The sequence below is a fragment of the Etheostoma spectabile genome, chromosome 11, assembly GCF_008692095.1.
Source record: "Etheostoma spectabile isolate EspeVRDwgs_2016 chromosome 11, UIUC_Espe_1.0, whole genome shotgun sequence".
Lineage (NCBI taxonomy): Eukaryota > Metazoa > Chordata > Actinopteri > Perciformes > Percidae > Etheostoma > Etheostoma spectabile.
This window is the reverse complement of record NC_045743.1, coordinates 6276465-6296657: the sequence shown is the minus strand read 5'-3', so window position 1 is coordinate 6296657 and position 20193 is coordinate 6276465.

Here is a 20193-nt window from a genome sequence, read left to right as displayed (position 1 = left end):
ATGGTAAATCTATCCTGCACAATATCTACAGACAGGTGTTGCCCACAGGCTAACGCTGCATTAATTAACATGTTTTATATAACCAATAGATCAAACTACTATGTCTAATGTAAATGAGGTTGGTCATAATGATGAAGACACACATAATTGTCACGTATAATTGCATCATTGCGGCTTTACAGCGTTTTTGCCTGTTTTGGATGTTTTTATTTTTATTTTCCAGCCCATAACTCTGCTCTTATCAATCCCCACAGCAAACAGCTGTTTTCAACAAATAAACTGACCGTATGATACCTGCTTAGCACCACACATAGTGACTATCTGGTGAACATCAAGATTGTTCCACTGCCCCGAGAGGTCAAAACATCAATTATTGAAGATTTAGGGTTAGGGATGAAATATGAACTGAGCGTACCAATCCTGCAGAAGGTTAAGTGAGGTAAATGAGACACTTTAGGTTCAAGGAAGAGTACACATATGCTAATTTAAATGTCTCCTTTTATCAGGATTACTATGGTATGTAAATATAAAACAAGAGGGGTTCACCTGTTCACTGATTACTATCAGGGATTCTTTTCACATTCACACAAGTAATTAATCATGTTCAGTCAAAACAATGAGGCGCCCTTTATAAAGTGACAAGCCCCGACTCATTCTTGTGATTAATAATAATAATAATAATAATAATAATAATAATGTATCCTTCATTAGTCCCACAAGGGGAAATTACAATTTACATTCTGTTGTTATTACACACATTACACACAGGCCTAAATTACTTAAGTAATTAATTACTATGTCCGCCCTGCTAGTTTAACTACCCTCTCCTCTGTTTGGATTATCTGCTGAAACTCTCCTCACTGCTTGGATTGCAGAGCAGAGCCTGCTCCTCCAAAAAAGTGTGACCATTTCTTACAAGAAATGTTCCTTTTTGACTTTTGACACAAGTGTCAAATGGGGGTGGCAGTAGCTCAGTCTGTAGGGAGTTGGGTTGGGAACCGGAGGGTTGCCGGTTAAAGTCCCCGTACGGACCAAAGTACGGAGTGTGGATTGGTAGCTTTAGAGATCCCACTTCACCTCCTGGGCACTGCCAGGTTCCCTTGAGCAAGGCACTGTACCCCCCAACCGCTCAGGGCTGATATCTCTCCATTTGTGCATGATTAGGTCTCTGAGCATGTGTGTGTATTTCAGACCTATGTGTGGTGATTACTAACAAACAGAGTGTAAATTGTAATTTCCCCTCTGGGGGTGTGAGCAAATGTGAGCAAAGCCAGGTGCATTCATGATAAATCCGCTCAGCAGTGGTGAAACGATAAAAAAAAAAAAACTTGGTTATCTGATTGCAAATAAAACTAATTGCTTGAATGCCAAGGCAATGTCATGTATTATACATGTTTGTATCGTGATGGTTATAATTTATTTCATATTTCCATTTAGGAAACGTTATTTGATAATTAAGTTACTTTAAAAGTAGGAGATCTACTATTATCTTTATTATAGAGATATTAACTTTCTTACTTTTACATAGTTTGATCAGCCTGTTAGGCGGCATCCAACAAATCATCCAAATTAAACGTCAAAATATGTTGTCCGTGCCCTCAATGACCACAAACAGAATGGCAAGTGGACATCATTTGTCTAGGCCTTTCAAAACTGTTACAAATCACAATTGGAATATAATTCTGTTTTATGATGCGCCATGCTACAGGTAAGGTTTGTTTAAGTATAGGAAATAATCATGGTTTGGGTTAATATTTGGTTTTGGTTAGGGGACAAGTTGTTATGTTCTTTTTGGGCACTTGCTGAAAAGACTAATGCTGTTGTTTTTCTCAAGGCCTTGGGGCAACCCCTCACTTGTCTCATGTTAAAGATCCAGTTATATCCATTGTAACCTGTAGCTCAGTGCTGGAATGACTTCTTAAAATAGTGTGTAATTGAGGTAATTTGACTAAAACAATTTTATTAGAAATAAGTACAAGAGTACAATATGAAATACCGTAAGAAAGCACTGAAACTGCATTTTGACACAGGGCTTTACAACAAGATTAGTTAATAATGTAGGACCTGCCTTTGTGATTTTGATTTTGTGGTGCAAAATCACTTACACATTTGCAATTAATCCAATTACCAAAGCTACACTGAAATTGAGGCTTTTGGAACAGTTTCCAGCGTTGCCTTACCAGTGCACATATCCTTATAAAATGTGAAGCTCATTGACGTCACAAAAAATGCTTCATTGTCTCTTAAAAGCACCAGAAAAAACCCACGATGCAGACAATTTTTAAGGCTGTCACAAATATCTTTGTTGTTGAGTGATGCGAGAGGAGCAGAATTGACAGCTCTCGTGCACATACGCAGCAAGTTGCAGTGTAACCTATGTTTTAATATAGTTTTCAGGGTTGTATTATAATGAAGATGCATTTGCCATATCAACCATCAAATCAATATGATCCATGCGGAGTGAGTGTAGAAATAATATTGTGGAACATACCGATGAGGACCATGTTGTCTGGGTACTGTTTCATTAGTGTTGATGTTTGTTGTCTCTAGGATGGATTTTGGATTAGTGCAGCCATCTTTCTGTTAATGTCAGCGACAAAATGTGGAGACACAAGCCTTCCTTAACAACATGCAAATATGAATTGTATCCGCTTAATCTGTGCCCATCCCTGTTCATCTGTATCCTTATTACTGTAATGTACACATAGTATTCTAAATTGTACTGAAATCAGGTGTTAACAATATGACATATTAATATAAAGTATCTTCTTGTATATTTGCTATGTGATATTCTGTGAAGGAAAGAGCTGATCTTGTGTTTTAGTGATCTGTAGTAGTGTTACATGTTTCTAAGCAGTGTTCAGGCCGTAGGCTCATATGGGATGAACAGGCATGAAGGGTTAGAGGAGCATACAAGGGCACTTTTAGATTTTATCGAACGGTCACAGGGGCCAGGCCACCATTGCCTTAAGTGTGTTTTGAGTGTACAGTATCTCTGTGTGTGTGTGTGTGTGTGTGTGTGTGTGTGTGTGCATGTGTGCGACTCATGCGTTTACTGTGTGTGTACATTAGTCACTGTTGTTTCAAGCAAAACGAGACGAAAGCATTTGGCAGCCTTGTTTACCCATCCATGGAAAAGACGTGTACAGAGCTTATGCTTCGACTATTGCCCTTTTTGAAATGGAAACGGAAAAATTGCTGATGTGGTTTTCCTGGCTATATTGTCCACGCTGTTATCTTGACAAGTGTGTTTGTGCTGCTTTGACGCTATAAGGCCTCAGTGGTTACTTGTGGTTTGGAATGTGTAGTTTTCTGTTCTGGTTTATGCTCAAGATGGAGGAGGTTCAACAGGTCTACCTCCCTTATGACAGCGCAGATTTATTGCTATTATGGTTGTCATTAAAGACACCATTTGTTGTTTCTGACTTGGCAGACAGAAGGTATGTGCTATCTCCTTGCACGAGAATCATCTGGATAGCATTTGTGTATTTAAGTATGACAAATGTGTGTCTGTGAGTGTGTCAGACAAGGAGCCAGGATCATAAAGTAGAGGCCGATTCTGAGCCGTTTGTTACACGTGATCGTTGAGATTTGATTCTGGCTGCTGTGGCTTACTAAATTGTTAATCCTCATGTCTGACAGATTAGCATTTTGTGTTTTTCTATCTGTCTCTGTGTCTCTCACACACACAGTTATAAATGCATTTTTACAACTGGTCTATGGTAGTACTTAGCTTTGCTTTTTTGTGTAATGTTATTCAATTCTAATAAAGTCTCTATGTCAAATACCAAATCTCCTCGTGCATTCTTCACATTCTACTGCAACCAACAATTTAAGTGGTAAAAGACCATGCTGAAACTCTAGAAGTTAAAGGAGTTGACTCTCTCGTGCTTATTTTGTAGTTCTGCTTAGAATGGTCTTAATGAAATCATAAAGAAACTTAGCTGCTCTTTACATGGCTCAGGTCTAGCATTTCAAAACACCAGTGACACATAACATGTAAAAACGTCTATATAATTTACTACTAAAATAACCACTTGGCCTCAATGGACAGTAAAACGCACAAAAAGTTGCAACACAAGAATTTCATCACACTGTAATGAAAGACTGAGGAGAGATGTGCTGATTTAGCTTGACCTTCAAAACACAATTCTCTTCCAGTTGGCATCTCTTGACAGCCTTTTAATTGTAATAGATAACAGTGCGTGCATGACGACATACTTGCTGAAAACACAAATAAGATGACAGGGTTACAGATAACAAATTACTATTTTGAGGAAGTACTTGCTCTCAATACAGCATCTCTTAAAGATAAAAGGGTTTTGTTATTCCTACCTGTCAATAATGACACAAATCATTTCAGGCCCAAAGTGAATAGAACATTACATTTATCTTGTCTGCTGATGTCATTGAGACACAGTTTGGCATGTATAAAAACAAAACACTTGAAAGACTCAAAAAGGTAAAGTGTTGGTTGTGCATGGCAGGTTTAGTTTGTTCCTAAAATGAGAAACAACTATTGATCTCTGTGGATCATTAACTACTGATAATTGTTAGCCAGTACTTCTCTTCCTGTTGCACATCTACCAATCATCACCTCAGTGCAGACCAAGTATGGGAGGTCAAGGAGGTCACAGAATGCCTGAACACTCTCCTCATGGGGTTGGATATGTCGCCGTCAAATGCACAGACAACTACATATTATTGTTCTTTATGGACAAGCAAACAGTCATGTGTGAAGATGGTGTACAGGATAAGGCTCAGGACACACCTTTGAGGGACACCAGTGTTCAGGATGAGGGTGGAGGATGTTTGTTTTCCCAGCCTGATTATAGAGGATACTGATTATTCATCAGTTTAATTTGGCAAAATATTCCCAGTTCAAGGAGCCCTAACAGCAAAGTTTGGTCCCCTTTAGTCTTGCAGTACACCTTGAAATGACTACTTGAGACTGTGCAGGTTGATGACGGGAGAGTAATTCAGAGCTATTATCTTGGCATCCAAAAAGAATAATCTTAAAAAATGATTCTGTGACTTACTGGTAGCCAGTGTACATGTAAATACATTAAAAGAGGATTACTATCAATTTTTTTGTTAGTTTGTCTGCTGCATTCTGCTGCATTTGTAAAAACCCAATCTTTGACTATCAGCAGTGTGATTTGTCTCACTACCATTTCAGTCACGTAATCACACACACTAACATGTCATCAACGCCTTTTCTTTCAAATCAGCATTTTTTGGAGCTGTATAACACTGGAACAGTCCATTGCATCCATCAGCCAAGAACATTACCTTCAGAAACATCACTTTAACTTGCTTGTGCTCAAAGAATGATTGACAGAAACACATTTATCACTGCTGTGTTTGCTTTGTCACATCAACAAATGTTGTAAATCGTGTGCCCGGCTTGTGGTAGTAACAATATATTTGAATGAAAATGTCAAAACATAGCAATGATCTGGCTTTACTTGGCACAGACGTGTTGTGAGACCAATGTAAGTGGTATGAGTAAATTAAATTGTCTCCCCGAGTGTCAAACTTCAGGCCCACGGACCAAATCTGGCTTAGTTTATGACTCTTTTTCGACGTTCTTGGCAATTTTTTTTCTCAATATACTTGACAATATTTCCAACATTTTGAGGGCTTTTCTTTAAAAAGTGTTTGAATGTTGTTGTTTTTTTAAATATAAAGATAGTTATTTTTATATGCATTGGTCGTGTAAACAACTTTTGTTATTTTGTGTTTTATGTGTTACCCAGGTGATATCTCAATGTTTAAATGTATCCATTCCCCTTTTACCTTGTTTATGTCTTTTGGGAATTGATATGTCTGACAAGTGGAATAAATAGAAACTTATGTACATAGATCTTACTTTGATCGCAGCCAGGTAAGGCATAGCTTTAAATGGTAAGGCTTCCAAACCTCCAGCAATGGTCCACTGGTGGAATGAACTCTCACACTACTTTGTTATGGACAGCATTTTTCATAAGAGTAAAGACAAAAACCTCTGACTATTTCAAGATATGGCAATCTCATAGAGAATTTGACTTTGTGAATTTTTACATTAATGATAGGGACTATGGAAACAGTGTTATCGGATTGCATTTATTGTGATGTTTGAGCTTTTTGTTAGATTTTTTTTATGTCTTGTCTGTTTTGTTCTTTTGTGAAGGACTTAAAATATGAGGAATGCGATATGTATGTAATTGTTCATTTTATTTTTGCAAATAAATAAAAGAAGACAAAATAGTGTGCAGTGTTGGTCAGTGAAATATGGGCAAGGTGTTGTCGCATTCAGCTTAAAAGCCTTGTGCTTATCTGACCATGGACCTCACAAGCATTCAGTCAGAGAATTGTTGCCCTGATCATTTTTCAGATAGGTACAGTCTATGTCTCAAACGGTTGTAAACACAGTGTCCTTGTGTAATATAAGCTTTTCATTGTCTGGCTCCGTTTTATACGGTATCCACAGTCTCTTGTGGTGACTTTGTCAAGATGCTACCTTCGGTCTTAACAAGGCCTTAGTTTAGTTTTTTGAACATAGAAGAGCTGAACTGTTAATTTTTCTATGCGAAAGGGGCTGATGATTATTCTGGTTGACAAAATGTTGTTTAACACATTTATTTTCCGTATGCTATACTAAAAGCTCCGTTTGAGAATTAATGCAAGGGAATTCTAAAAATGTAAAATAATATTATGGTGTAGGATTAAACCTGATTTCTTTTTAGCTAGAGGGTGTGATTTAAAGTTTTCTTTCATAATTATTCTCATTATCATCTATCCAAGATCTTCCTTACTAAAAGTGTTTGTTTATTTTGTAAAAAGACAAAATAAGTTTAACTAAATCAGAAGTAAAAATTACAGAGGTGAACAGAAAACACCAAAGTATGGTTACATATTTTACCTTGTCATTTGCAAGTGTATTCATCATTTCAAGTGCTAACTGTGAAAAAGAAATGTTATTACAAAACAAAATATGATTTTTTTATTTTCATTTTTTTTAAATGTTTTTTGATTTCACTTTTGTGAGAAGACAGTTTTTATTTAAACAACTAATATTGGCCACGTAGAGATTAAAAAACAGTTAAATGTAATGGGTTAAAACCTTTAATCCCTACGGTATATGAGATAAAAGCAGGCAGACAGACACAAGGTGTGACATATGTACAAAAATGCCGACAGGTAATTATGCTGATGTCACAGTAACATGCTAACAGCCAGGCAAGCAGAAAGCTGGACATGCAAAGCAACAGAATGACTCACATTTCAGAGTCTTTTTTTAGTAGACTTGTTTTTAAATGGAACATTTCATCAGTCAATTTCAGTAACTTAGCAACTAACTGTGATAGAGAGGGACATAAGATCTTTTGTTTGTGTCACTGTGATGGGATGCAAACTTCTTACCAGATGCCTTGATCGCTGTTCTCTGTTGTTTTAAAATGATGTGCCATCCAGATCTCCTATAAAAGACAGGATGGCGGAATGTACACATCTCTATTCTCTAGCGTCAGCCATCTTTATTAAAACAAATTCAACCCAAGCGCTCCTTGGTGACATGGTTGATTACATTACAGTTGATCATTTGTCTATCATCGTATAAACCCTGCCCTGACAATTTAACTGGTCCGAACAGCTCTTGTTTGAGCATAGTTGCTCCACAACGGATCAAGTCCAGACCGAACTTCCCGCCCTCAAATGTTAAGGCCAAGTTTGGCTGGCATCCAGGCTAATAGCCTACTGTAGGCCTATAAGAAAACTTACAATTGATTTAATTTAATATCCTAATAATGGATGATATATAACTAATAATGGCATCTCTACACCTCTACAATGTCACAAAAGGATCTAGTTGCCAAAGACTCTTCTCATATTCTTTTTATCATGCACTTGAATAAAAATGTATTGTTCACTGAACTTTATCCTGATTGAACTATTAGTTTAATGATAGTTGACGGGCAGGAGAAACACCAGAAGCACAAGCCAAACAGTGTAGTAGACAAGCGGAAAGTTTCATTAGTTTCAATCAGTTTAAAATAAAGAACACTAACTAAGCTGTATCAATAATACTATCTTCTTCTTTATGGCTTATTCTATTGGTCGAGGTAGGGCATCTGGTGCTCACAATGAGCAGTCTTTGGAGAAATTGGAGATAACAGGATTGGGTACTGAGCCTTACCTTCATCCTCCCTCCGTATTCGGTCTGCCTGACTTCAGTCCACACGATCTGTACCAGTATGTGGGAAACGGAGTACCCCCATACACTGGTGTTGATCTCACAGCTTTTAAAAGTCTGGATGCTTTACCAGTTCTTTGTAGCTGGCTGGACAACAGGTACGCGATGCTACGCTTAAGGCCGGGGGAGGTACCTCATAATGGCAAAGATAAGACATCAATGTAGGGTTAATTTTGTCTCAACATACTGTATATTCTTTACTTGTAGTAAATATTTATGTAACACATAGCCTATGTTTTTAAGAGGACATGGTCGGTTGTGGTTACCCACACACTGTTGGTCACTGGGTGAGCCAATGCAACTTTCTAATGGATGCTTGGATGCATCCATTAGAAAGTTGCATTGGCTCATACGTTAATCCATGCAGTTAATCATGTAGTGTATATGATCAGTAACCATAAATAATTTTAACGTCTAGCCATCTTCTTATGCGTGATTGTAGTTGCTGTGTAGCCTATATTAAGATTTGAGTGGTGGATATTACGTCACGATGGGCAGCAGCTAGCAAGCAGTCAAAAGCTAGCTACAGCTAGCTGGTCGGCTAGGCCGGGGTAGGAGCTCCGCAGACAGCATTTAACTCGTTTTTTACCTTTTTGAAGCTAGTTTCAGTGCCGTGTCATCTTTAATTTAACCAATATTTTTGTATGTGTGTTAAGTTAAAAGATCAAGGGAAAGGCTTTCTTTTTGGAATATGTAGCTAGCCAGGTCAGTGAATAACCAATGACAGTCATGTGGGTCATCTTTGGGTTGACATGTTAACAGGAACAGCTGGTTAGCACGGCAGCTAGCTGGTATGGATAAAAACAGAAAGGCAACACATACACATACTTGTGTTGGTGTGGAATATTCTGTAGATCGTGTATGTGAGACCACAAACACAAACAAACACGTACGCGTTTGGCTTGCCGTCCGTCTACAGCTTAGCTCTTCCGCCATCTGTCATGGCGTTCATAATTCACGCAAGTAGAGCGTGACTTCACGTGCAAAGGGTCTATACATTCAATTCCCTTTGAAAATTCTTTAAATTATTGGTGCTGTCCCATTAGTGCAATTAACGGTGACTGTTTCTATCTCTCATTGGAATTCCTTGCGTGGTGTTAAACTGCTCAAGCTGTCAGTTGTCTTTCAACATGTTATTGCAAAAAAGATTTCCCACAATTACCTCACACTCCCACCAACCAAGAAAGTAGCCTACTGGATGAAAATTATAGTAAATAAAGTCGTAACATTTGCACACTAATCTCCATTAGTATGTACTGCACCTAGTAAACCATAATATATGTGAGTCAAACTTTACTGTTATGTGCTGTAGATTGGCTATAATCCTCTCCAGATGTGCACCCGTGCCAGTGATGTCACTCCCACAGCTGAAGCTGCTCATCTGTAATCAGGGAGAAACAGTAAGTGACCACACCCAGCTTCAATAGGAAGCTGCGTGTTGCTCTGTGAAACAGTGTAGCGATTAATGGTTTTGTGAACCAAATCTAAATTGTTTTGTTACTTAGTTCAAAACGTTGCTCTAAAGTTGAGTTTTTGATGAATATTTGTCTTAATTTATTTTTTGTGGCAATCTCTTTCATTTTTGCCCTGTTGGACAAATAATTATTTAATTATTTTATCCTGAACTGCTTCTGCCTGTCCCTTTTTTTCCCCCTGGATTTATTTAATTGTTAGATTCCTAGACCTAATAGGGGCATAATGGGGACCTTTCATCCGGGATCTTCTGAAAATCAAGATTGATACGTTTATTTTTCAAGTTTAAAATAAATATACTGTGTGTATATATATATATATATATATATATATATATATATATATATATATATATATATTTTACATTTTTCATTGTCGATAAGTAAGTCTTGGTGTTTTATATTGCCTTTACTTCCATTTAAAACTGCTTCCTTAGTCTAGATAGGATAGTGTCTATCTGGGCTTAATCAGCTGTTCCTTCTAGCAGTAACTTATTATTTTGCCTTTTTAATTTTTATATTGCAGAGTCAATACTGGATGGAGACGGCGCACTCCAAAGGGGGCTGGCGTTTCAGCCGCTAAAGTGTGGCCTGTAATTTTCCTCTAACCTGGTACGGCGTCGGAAGATAAATAGTAACAAGGAACAGGATTTATTTAAAGAACAGATAATTTTAATTTCCCCACTGGGGATCAATAAACAGCATAAATAAAAATTATGAATGAGCAGAAACTGAGTTTGTTGGCCTTAAGTACAATAACTGTCCTAGTAAGCAATAATCTGGCATCAGGAGTCTGTAAGCCCGGTGTCTTTATGACACAGGTAATGAGGAGATTGTGTGCAGCTGAGTCCAATCACTTGGATCTCCACGACGCCCAAGACACACCCACACACAACACAGACAACAACAAAACATACGGAGCCACCGCCCTGGCTGTGACAGACTTAACTTTAGGTCAATTTGATACATTTAAAAAGAATGAACTGCATGAGATTGTAGAACATTACCTCATATCCATTTCCATCTCCCTGTGCCAGCTGTTGCTGCATATAACAGTTACTGTATTTATTTCTGTGTCCCTCCTAAACACAAATTTGTAACTCCCTCATTGTCTGCACACCAACCATCACTTTGCCAGTTTGTGGCATTATTTAGTTATTGGTCTAACATGTTTTTGCATTATGTTCCCTTACTTAGTTATACTTGTACTCTACACAAAGCATTACCACAGCTTCTCACTAGCTGCCCCTTTTTTAAATAATTATTTTTGTTAACTAAGTCAATTTACTGCTATAATTGTTGTCCATCATCATACTCATAAATTCAGAAAGGGAAGAAGAGAAAAGAAGACAGACTAAGAGGGAAAGCCGACCATGTAAAACCTCCCATGAAAGGACATCAAAGCTGTAAAAAGGGACATAGATTGGTTACTTTTCCATATCCTCTTACCTAATTGCCACATTGAAAGACAGAATTGAAAAATGGAGCGCTCCGGAGAGCCATGGAAATACAGACAAGAGTGAGTTTTAATGCAGTGTACAGCAATTCCACAGACGATGATGGAGCTCTGTGGAGATATTATTTCCACATAGCTAAAAGCCTACCTCAGAGGAGACCAAGTTCTCTTGTTTTCTAAAATAATTTACAATCCATTATGGAGCCCCTGCATTTCCTGCCTAGAATATAAATACTCCAATGATTATAGTTCATTTACAAAATTAGGCTGTTTGAGGAATTTGACAACTTCTCTTCTACTGTAATACACAGTGCTGGAATAAATGCAAATGGATGTGACACAATGCCATCAGAATGAAAGCTGTTTAAGACCCTTGAATTTAACTTTTACTTTTTAAGGTCTTAACCTTCCTCACACTCAGAAACAAATAACATGTGCTAAAACTGCCTTATTATATTGGTTGGAGAGTGGGTTATAAGGAGGTTTTACAAATGGGAACATTGTTGCCTCCCTAACCTGGTGGTAAGGGAACTAGTCATGCTGCATTTATTGTCACCATGAAGTTATGTACATATATGTATATAGTATGGCAATTAGAGTGAGACTGTCTTGTCCCAACAAACAACCAAATGAGTTGTTTATCAAGCAGCAATTATGACCCATACGTAAAAACGGAACTATGTTACGTTCTACAGGTGCGTAACGTCAGGTAACCTAAAATAATGTACTTATTTTAAGCATATGCTTTCGATGAATTGAGCTTTCTTGAAGGCTGCAGATTATATCCTCACACACCTTTTAACATACAGACAGAACATTGTAGACTTGTTGCTACATCAAAGATTGCTGGGTCTGTAATTCGGTGAGTTGTGTCTCCACACTCCAAAAGGTGGCTTTTTTATTTTTTACATTTCAGATAATATGGATCAGGAAACACTGTGAGCTGAGCAATCAGCCCAGGCAGCCTCCTAATGCAACTACTTTTCCTCTGGAAAGCAAGCTTCCTGTTGAGCTGGCACACACTGAATGTTGTGGAAGTTTCTGTAGCAGCAGAGTGTTTTTGAGAGTGAAACAAAAATAAGAAAGTTGAGAACTGAAACCAAGTTTGGTCTTGTATTTTATTTACACCTAGATGTATAGGAATAACAATTTCACACAGCACAGCAGCACGAAGTGGAAAAGTCTTCAACGAGGTAGAAGAAAAAAAAACTGGCTTATGTACATCCTAGAGTGTAAGATGAACCCCTTTGTTACCCCTTTCTTTCTGATGGACAATCTAAACACATGTCTGGTGCCACTTTGCTTCTTCCCCCCTGCACACCATTCAGCCCAATGTTACCAATCCCGTTTAGTTCAACTGCCAAGGAGTGAAAGAATATGCAGGGAGAGATAGTTTACGGTGACCTTGAACCTTATCTAGTCCCATACGTAAAACAAAAGTCACACAAAAGATTCAAGCATGTGAGAATCAACCCAAAAAAAGGGGCAAAAAAAGAAGATTATTAGAATGTAATTTTCCAATGACATTCCACCCTTCCGATTACAAAATATACACACTAAACAAAGGTACTTCCAATATAAGAACATATTTTGCAAACAACTGTTTTTGTGGTTACAGTAAACCAAGACTGTTGTGAGGAAGCTAAAAGGGAGAAAACATTACGTTAAATATTTACACCCTTGAATCCTTGTCAGAGGATCTGAGTCAAAGTCAGAGTCAGAAATATGGTCCGGAGTTGTGTTCAATGAGTCAGTGGAAGTTTTGCATATGACATCACAAAAGAAGAGCTCATGTAAGACATTAATTTCTTCACAATGGGAATAACGCAACAACAGACAAGCATTACCGGGACAAATATCACTAACACAGTAGAGCCAATAAGTAAGAGCCAAGCTTTCCATCCACCAGAAGGGAGCCAGGCTCAGAAGTCAAAACCTTCACTTGTATCCTTCTCCGTCATGCCGTGAAACAGGTCATTCAAATGGTTAGTCAAGTGTATCAAGTCGTCAGAAATGTCAGGAATCTGCGTTTTGTATGTTGAAGTAAGTCAGCAGAGGTCTGTTCTGTGGTGTTGTCGGACAAGGGTTGGCCGAGAAACCATAGTAACAGAAACATGATTATTGCCAACAAAATAAACACGCAAGACATCTGAGGGGGCCCCCTGAATGCCATGGACGATTTCTTCTTTCTTCCACGTTCTTCTGGTGTCAGAGGTTTGTCCACTAACAGTCTTTACCACTGTCTCGTTGTTTTTCTCTGGCAAAGGTGTGTGTATGTGTGTGTGTGTGTGTGTGTGCAAAGTTCCTTTCTGGGCTGTTCTCTGAGCCATTCCCCATTTTTCATTTAAACACACAGCTTTTCTAAGTCTAATCTATGTCATCATTGATTTAAAAATGTTGCTACATTAGGGTTTATCAATTCAATAAGGTTCATACAGATAGTTATAGTGGACAAAGAAAGTAAAAGTACTGATTCCAAACTATAAACATTTTCTGTTACCATCAATATTCCATTGAAAATATTATCTAAGTAAGAAAAGTATCATACAAATACAGTGGTGCTCAAAAGTTTACATACACATGCTTAAGTTGACTAAAAAGAGGAATAAAAAAATCATGTTTTGGAAATTTATTTTAATACCTAAATTAAAAAATGAGGTAAAATCCAACCTTTAAGGACACCAATTTTCTTTGTGAATGAATAACGTATTGTAAATAAATAAATGTTCTTATTTAAAATACAGGGGTCATAAGTATACATACCCCTATGTTAAATTCCCATAGAGGCAGGCAGATTTTATTATTAAAGGCCAGTTATTTCCTGGATTCAGGATATTATGCATCCTGATAAAGTTCCCTTGGCCTTTAGAATTAAAATAGCCCCACATCCTCACATACTCTTCACCATGCTTAGAGATAGGCATGGTTTTATTTCAGTTAGACTAATACCTGGTTTGATTTGCATTGAGAGATGATTTTATAGAAAGTATCCCATGCCTATCTCTAAGCATGGTGAAGAGTATGTGATGATGTGGGGCTATTTAATTCTAAAGGCCAAGGGAACTTTATCAGGATGCATAATATCCTGAATCCAGGAAATAACTGGCCTTTAATAATAAAAATCTGCCTGCCTCTATGGGAATTTAACATAGGGGTATGTATACTTATGACCCCTGTATTTTAAATAAGAACATTTATTTATTTACAATACGTTATTCATTCACAAAGAAAATTGGTGTCCTTAAAGGTTGGATTTTACCTCATTTTTTAATTTAGGTATTAAAATAAATTTCCAAAACATGATTTTTTTATTCCTCTTTTTAGTCAACTTAAGCATGTGTATGTAAACTTTTGAGCACCACTGTATGTACTTAAGGTTTTAAAAATATAGAAAAAGGCCTCACTTTTTTTAAAAAACTGGAAATGATCAAAGCAGTCAGTCAACTAAGTGATTAAGCAACTCATCATTTCAGCCGGACTTGTAGGTCTATATATTTGTTTGATGACAATAAACATTTTTCACAAGAAATTTTTTTCTTTTTGTGTAAAGAAATCCCAATTTGTCTTAACTAAAATATGTCAGATTACAATAATATCTGGAAGCGGTTTGACAAAACTCTGCTACAATCGTTAATCACCTATATAAGACTCACACTGGGGAAATTCCCTAGTTAAAGCAGCTTAAAATCTCAATCACAAAAACATATTTACTCTTTGTCAGCTTTATTTTGTCAACTTCTAATCAACTGCATTTTAGATTTTTAGCACTTTACTTTTGCATTTTCACAATTTTCATCAGCTTTTGGCATTTTGTAAAACAGCATATTTACTCCATTAACAGGAAAACTACCATTTAAATAGCTCTCAGATAAAGGCAAGCAGTAGGTCAAATATAATTAACTTCTGAGTGAAAGTAGCTGTTAAATTTAACTCCTCAACCATCCATCTAAAGGAAACTCATTATCTTAATTCCAAAGTACATTTATCTCTCTAGTAGCTCTTTAGTCTGTGAAGCTTCGATGTGTGCGCAATAGGAGCTCAGTCACAGTCTTCTTAGACTCCTCCTCACTGAGCTTGTAAAATCTGAGCCAGTCTCTCATAGACTGTCATCCTGTGTACTTCTCTCTCTCTAATGCTCTTCGCTCATTTAACAACGCTTCTTCTTCTTCCTATCACTTTTCCTACACTCTTTTTAACAACGTTCACCACCTTTAATTTACCAAGTATATTATATCTTAATAGTTGAAAAGAATCATACTATATTATCTCCTACTTTTTATAAGATTTATCTTTAACTTATTTTATCTTTAACTTCCCTCCTGAATTACTTGATTTGTTTAAGAGCCAGGTAGCATGTATGGAGTTCACCCGAGCTGCGTACCCTTAGTGTAGTGATTCTTGTCACTGGAGACACTCTTATCTAAATCAAAGGATTACAGTATTTGTTACCTGATATGGGAACAAATCACATTACATAATTTATAAGAAGAATGTGTATCAAAATCATTGCTGAACCTAAATTCCACATGCATAACTCCGGTACATTTTTAGCAGTGAGAAGCAATATGTTACCAGTTGGTCCTCACACAATAGTGTGTCAGGTGGGTGTCCTCTTGTCGTCCTCTTGGCCCAAGTCCACTGTGTGGAGGTGCTGCAGCCAAAACTGCCAAAAGGAAAAAGGAAATCAAGGTTAGTGAGAGGTCTGTCAGAGAGCTCAGGTTGTGGCATGCTGACCACCTGTTGCTGTGCAACACAATTGTTCCTCTCAGTTATATAATGTGGGAATTAGAAAAGCAGGGTTAAGAACAGTGCATCTGTTAGAGTGACATTTGGCAATCTAACAGAATAGTAATATCGAAGGTACCTTGCCACAGATAAATTAGTTTTTCATTCTGTTCCCACGAAATGTTCGACATGGAATGTGGAACAGGGAAGGCGACGTCTGAGAAGCCTACAGTGTTTCTGGACATATTTAATTTTTCCTCAGCGACAGCCACTGGATGGAGGCATTACCGTAAACCCAGAGTGACAGAATCGACTTTAGCAGAGAAATTTGCAACCGGATAGAGTTTGTCGCTGTGGTGTTGTAGCAACACAGAGGTCATGCAGCTCTTGTCCTTTTTAACAGTCCGCATAAAACTGTTTTTAGGGATCTGGTAGTCCCAGCATTGGGGAAGACTGGAGAGCCAAGTTCCATCCATCCATCCATCTTCATCCGCTTATCCAGTATTGGGTCCCGGGGGCAGCAGCTCCAGCAGGGAATGTCAAACTTCCCTCTCACGAGCCACATCAACCGGCTCTGACTGAGGCATCCCGAGGCGTTCCCAGGCCAGGTTGGAGACATAATCTCTCCACCTAGTCCTGGGTCTTCCCCGAGGCCTACTCCCAGCTGGACATGCCTGGAACACCTCCCTAAGGAGGGGCCCAGGAGGCATCCTTACCAGATGCCCGAACCAACTCAACTGGCTCCTTTCGACGCAAAGGAGCAGCGGCTCTACTCCGAGCTCCTCTTGGATGATTGAGCTTCTCACCCTATCTCTAAGGGAGACGCGAGCCACCCTCTTGAGGAAACCCATTTCGGCCGCTTGTACCCTGGATCTCGTTCTTTCGGTCATGACCCAGCCTTCATGACCATAGGTGAGGGTAGGAACGAACACTGACCGGTAGATCAAGAGCTTTTCCTTCTGGCTCAGCTCTCTTTTGGTTACAACGGTGCTATAAATTTAATGTAATGCCGTACCCGCTGCTCAGATTCTCCGACCAATCTCAAACTCCGTGGTCCCCTCACTCGCAAACAAGACCCCAAGGTATCTAAACACCTTCACTTGGGGTAAGGACTCATTCCCTACCTGAAGAAGGCACTCCATCGGTTTCCTGCTGAGAACCATGGCTTCAGATTTAGAGGTGCTGATCCTCATCCCAGCCACTTCACACTCAGCTGCAAACCGATCCAGTGAGTGCTGAAGATCACAGACCAATGACGCCATCAGGACCACATCATCTGCAAAAAGCAGCGATGAGATCCCAAGCCCACCGAACTGCAACCCCTCCCCGCCCCGACTACGCCTCAATATCCTGTTCATAAATAATACAAACAGGATTAGTGACAAAGCGCAGCCCTGGCGGAGGCCAACCCTCACCTGGAACGAGTCCAACTTACTGCCGAGAACCCGGACACAGTTCTCGGTCATACAAAGATTGGATGGCTCTGAGAAGGGACTCCCTCACCCCATACTCCCGCAGCACCTCCTACAGTGTCTCCCTGGGGACCCGGTCATACGCCTTCTCCAGATCCACAAAACACATGTAGACTGGTTTGGCAAACTCCCAGGCTCCCTCCAGGATCCTTGCGAGAGTGAAGATCTGATCTGTTGTTCTCTTTAATCCGAGGTTCTACTATCGGCCGAACCCTCCTTTCCAGCACCTTGAAGTAAAATTTACCAGGGAGGCTGAGAAGTGTGATACCCCTGTAATTGGCACACACCCTATGGTCCCCCTTTTTGAAGAGGGGAACCACCACCTCGGTCTGCCACTCCTTATGTACTGTCCCAGACTTCCACTTAATGTTAAAGAGGTGTTTCAACCAAGACAGCCCCTCCACACCCAGAGCTTTAAGCATTTCTGGACGGATCTCATCAATCCCTGGGGCTTTGCCACTGTGGAGTGGTTTAACTACCTCAGCAATCCCAAAATCAGTCACCATTGCACACATCTCTGCCAGGGCATATGTTTTGTGTTAAGGTAACCGTACTGCACATCCATTTACATGTAAAAACAATTTGAACAGTTTTGTTGTGGAAATCAGCTCAAACAAAATTAGGCAGAAAGCAGATGAATTTGTTATTTAATTTCCTGTTTCTGTGTTAGACCACTTAAGTCAGGGTCAAGTTCAACTTTAAGGTTAAAAGATGATAAATGAAATGTTGACTCTTCATCGAGATTATTCAATTATAGCGAAGACCAGCCAGTTAAATTGACATTGAATGAATTTGTGTAGAGAGGCAGACACACACATGCGCACCAAAATGGTTAAATTGTTGTGTGTGCTGATGTGCACACACACACACACACACACACACCACACACACACACACACACACACACACACACACACACACACACACACACACACACACACACACTGGAATTCTAATTTTGATAGGGAACTCATCTGATCAAAATAGTTCAAGGTAATTACTGATGTCACCCGCACCTCATTTCTTAATGATGACTGATAGTCATCATTAGGAATGTAGTCAGTGTAGTGTAAGGAAGGGAAGGAACAGGGAGTAATGAGCAAGTGCAATAAGGCCACTGCATGTGTTCTTCATTGGATCTTCTCTGTCAGCCTGTGGGATGCTGGTGAATGGCAAAAACAGAGCTGAATTCTAATATGTTAATCATAGAGCGAGACTGTTTTTACCAAAGGGAAATCAGTAGTTAATTTAGCACAGAGCAAAACATGCACGCTATAAACTCAGATAAAACAGTGGCACTCTGGAATGCATACATACAGAGAACATTTGCCAACACACTAAGATCAGTCCCTTTCACACATGCTTTGTAACCCTGAACTTATCTGGATGTTACCCTGAGGAGTTGTGTGTGAGAAAAAAATGTCTGAATCAGTTGGACTAGACTTTAAACAGACGTTACCATGCCAGCTCCCTGGTAAGAATACCTGTAATGTCCAAAATGCCCCATGTGTGAATGGAGCAAGTCATTTGTCCGGAGAATTCAACAAGTGAGTGGTCATATTGATGACGCTTGTATCATGCGGCTGGCGCTAAACCGGAGGAAAACAAACATCCAAGGATGAACAAGTGTGATTTACACAAAGTTGCCAAGGAAAAAGTCTTAACTGGACAAATGACAAGATTCAGGAACTTATGTCAGAAAATGTATCCAAACTCTGCTACACCACAAAACATTGCAGTTCCAAACATGATTCAGTATATGAGTTTGTGGGGGTTTGTTTGTTTGACAAGTGGCTCATAACGCTTTGTGAACTAGCAATGCCCAATAAATACACTCAAGCGTGTAGTAATAGCGAAGAGCATCCACGAATGTGACAGGCATGATGACTGTGCCATGGTATCTTGTTTTATTAAACATTAATATGTGCTTTCTGCCTCAGGCATGAAATATCTCATGAACCTTTAATTAACCTTGCAGCTCAATCCTCATCTCCTTGGCCCCTTTCCTCTTGTTCTTAGAGGTGTGGATGACCGGAGGCTGTTGTGGTCACTAGCACCGCAGGTTGACAACTCAGTTAATCAAAATCTATCTGTGCTAATTGCTGACTTCCCCTTAGTGCCTCTCACTAAAGGTAGAAACAGTGCTGGAATAAAACACAATACTCAAAAAAACAGCAAGGAAGATGAAGGTGTCTTTTGTCTTTCATCTTTCTGCCACCCCTTTGTACCTTTGGAGTCAGCATTTTCAATTTCAGAACCATTTGACCTCATTTCCTGCTTCTGTTTGATTTGATTTCACTGCTGCACGTTTTCACTTTATTCTACTTGTCTTCTATCCTGTCCACCTGATCACTTGCTTTTATTATCAAGCCATTTCATTTTGTTTATGTAGTTATTTCTGTCAAACAGGACACATTACAATAGTTGCACCTTACATTTAAAGGTTGGTAGAATAAAGGCTTGTTTGGTATTGATGTAATGTGATCAAACATCAGATGATTTGAAAACTGAGAACCTCTGAGGTTCCTCTAATGCATATTCATCTGAAGCTTCACTATATATTAATAGGCATACACACATTATGGAAACCCAGATTACTTTAAAGGCCCTGAAAACACATTTTCTCAACCAGCTTCATGTGAATGATGGGGTGCAACACGTACACATAGTTGTCTACCAACTTTTTGTAATTTTGCATTGTTTTCTCACTGGTTTGAAGTAGGAAGGCATCAGCAATATCACACATTTCTGGCAACCAATATGGTTTTAGCAATATTTGAATAAAAATGCAAAACAAATATGGAGAGGTTGACATTTTGGATTTTATGGGAAACA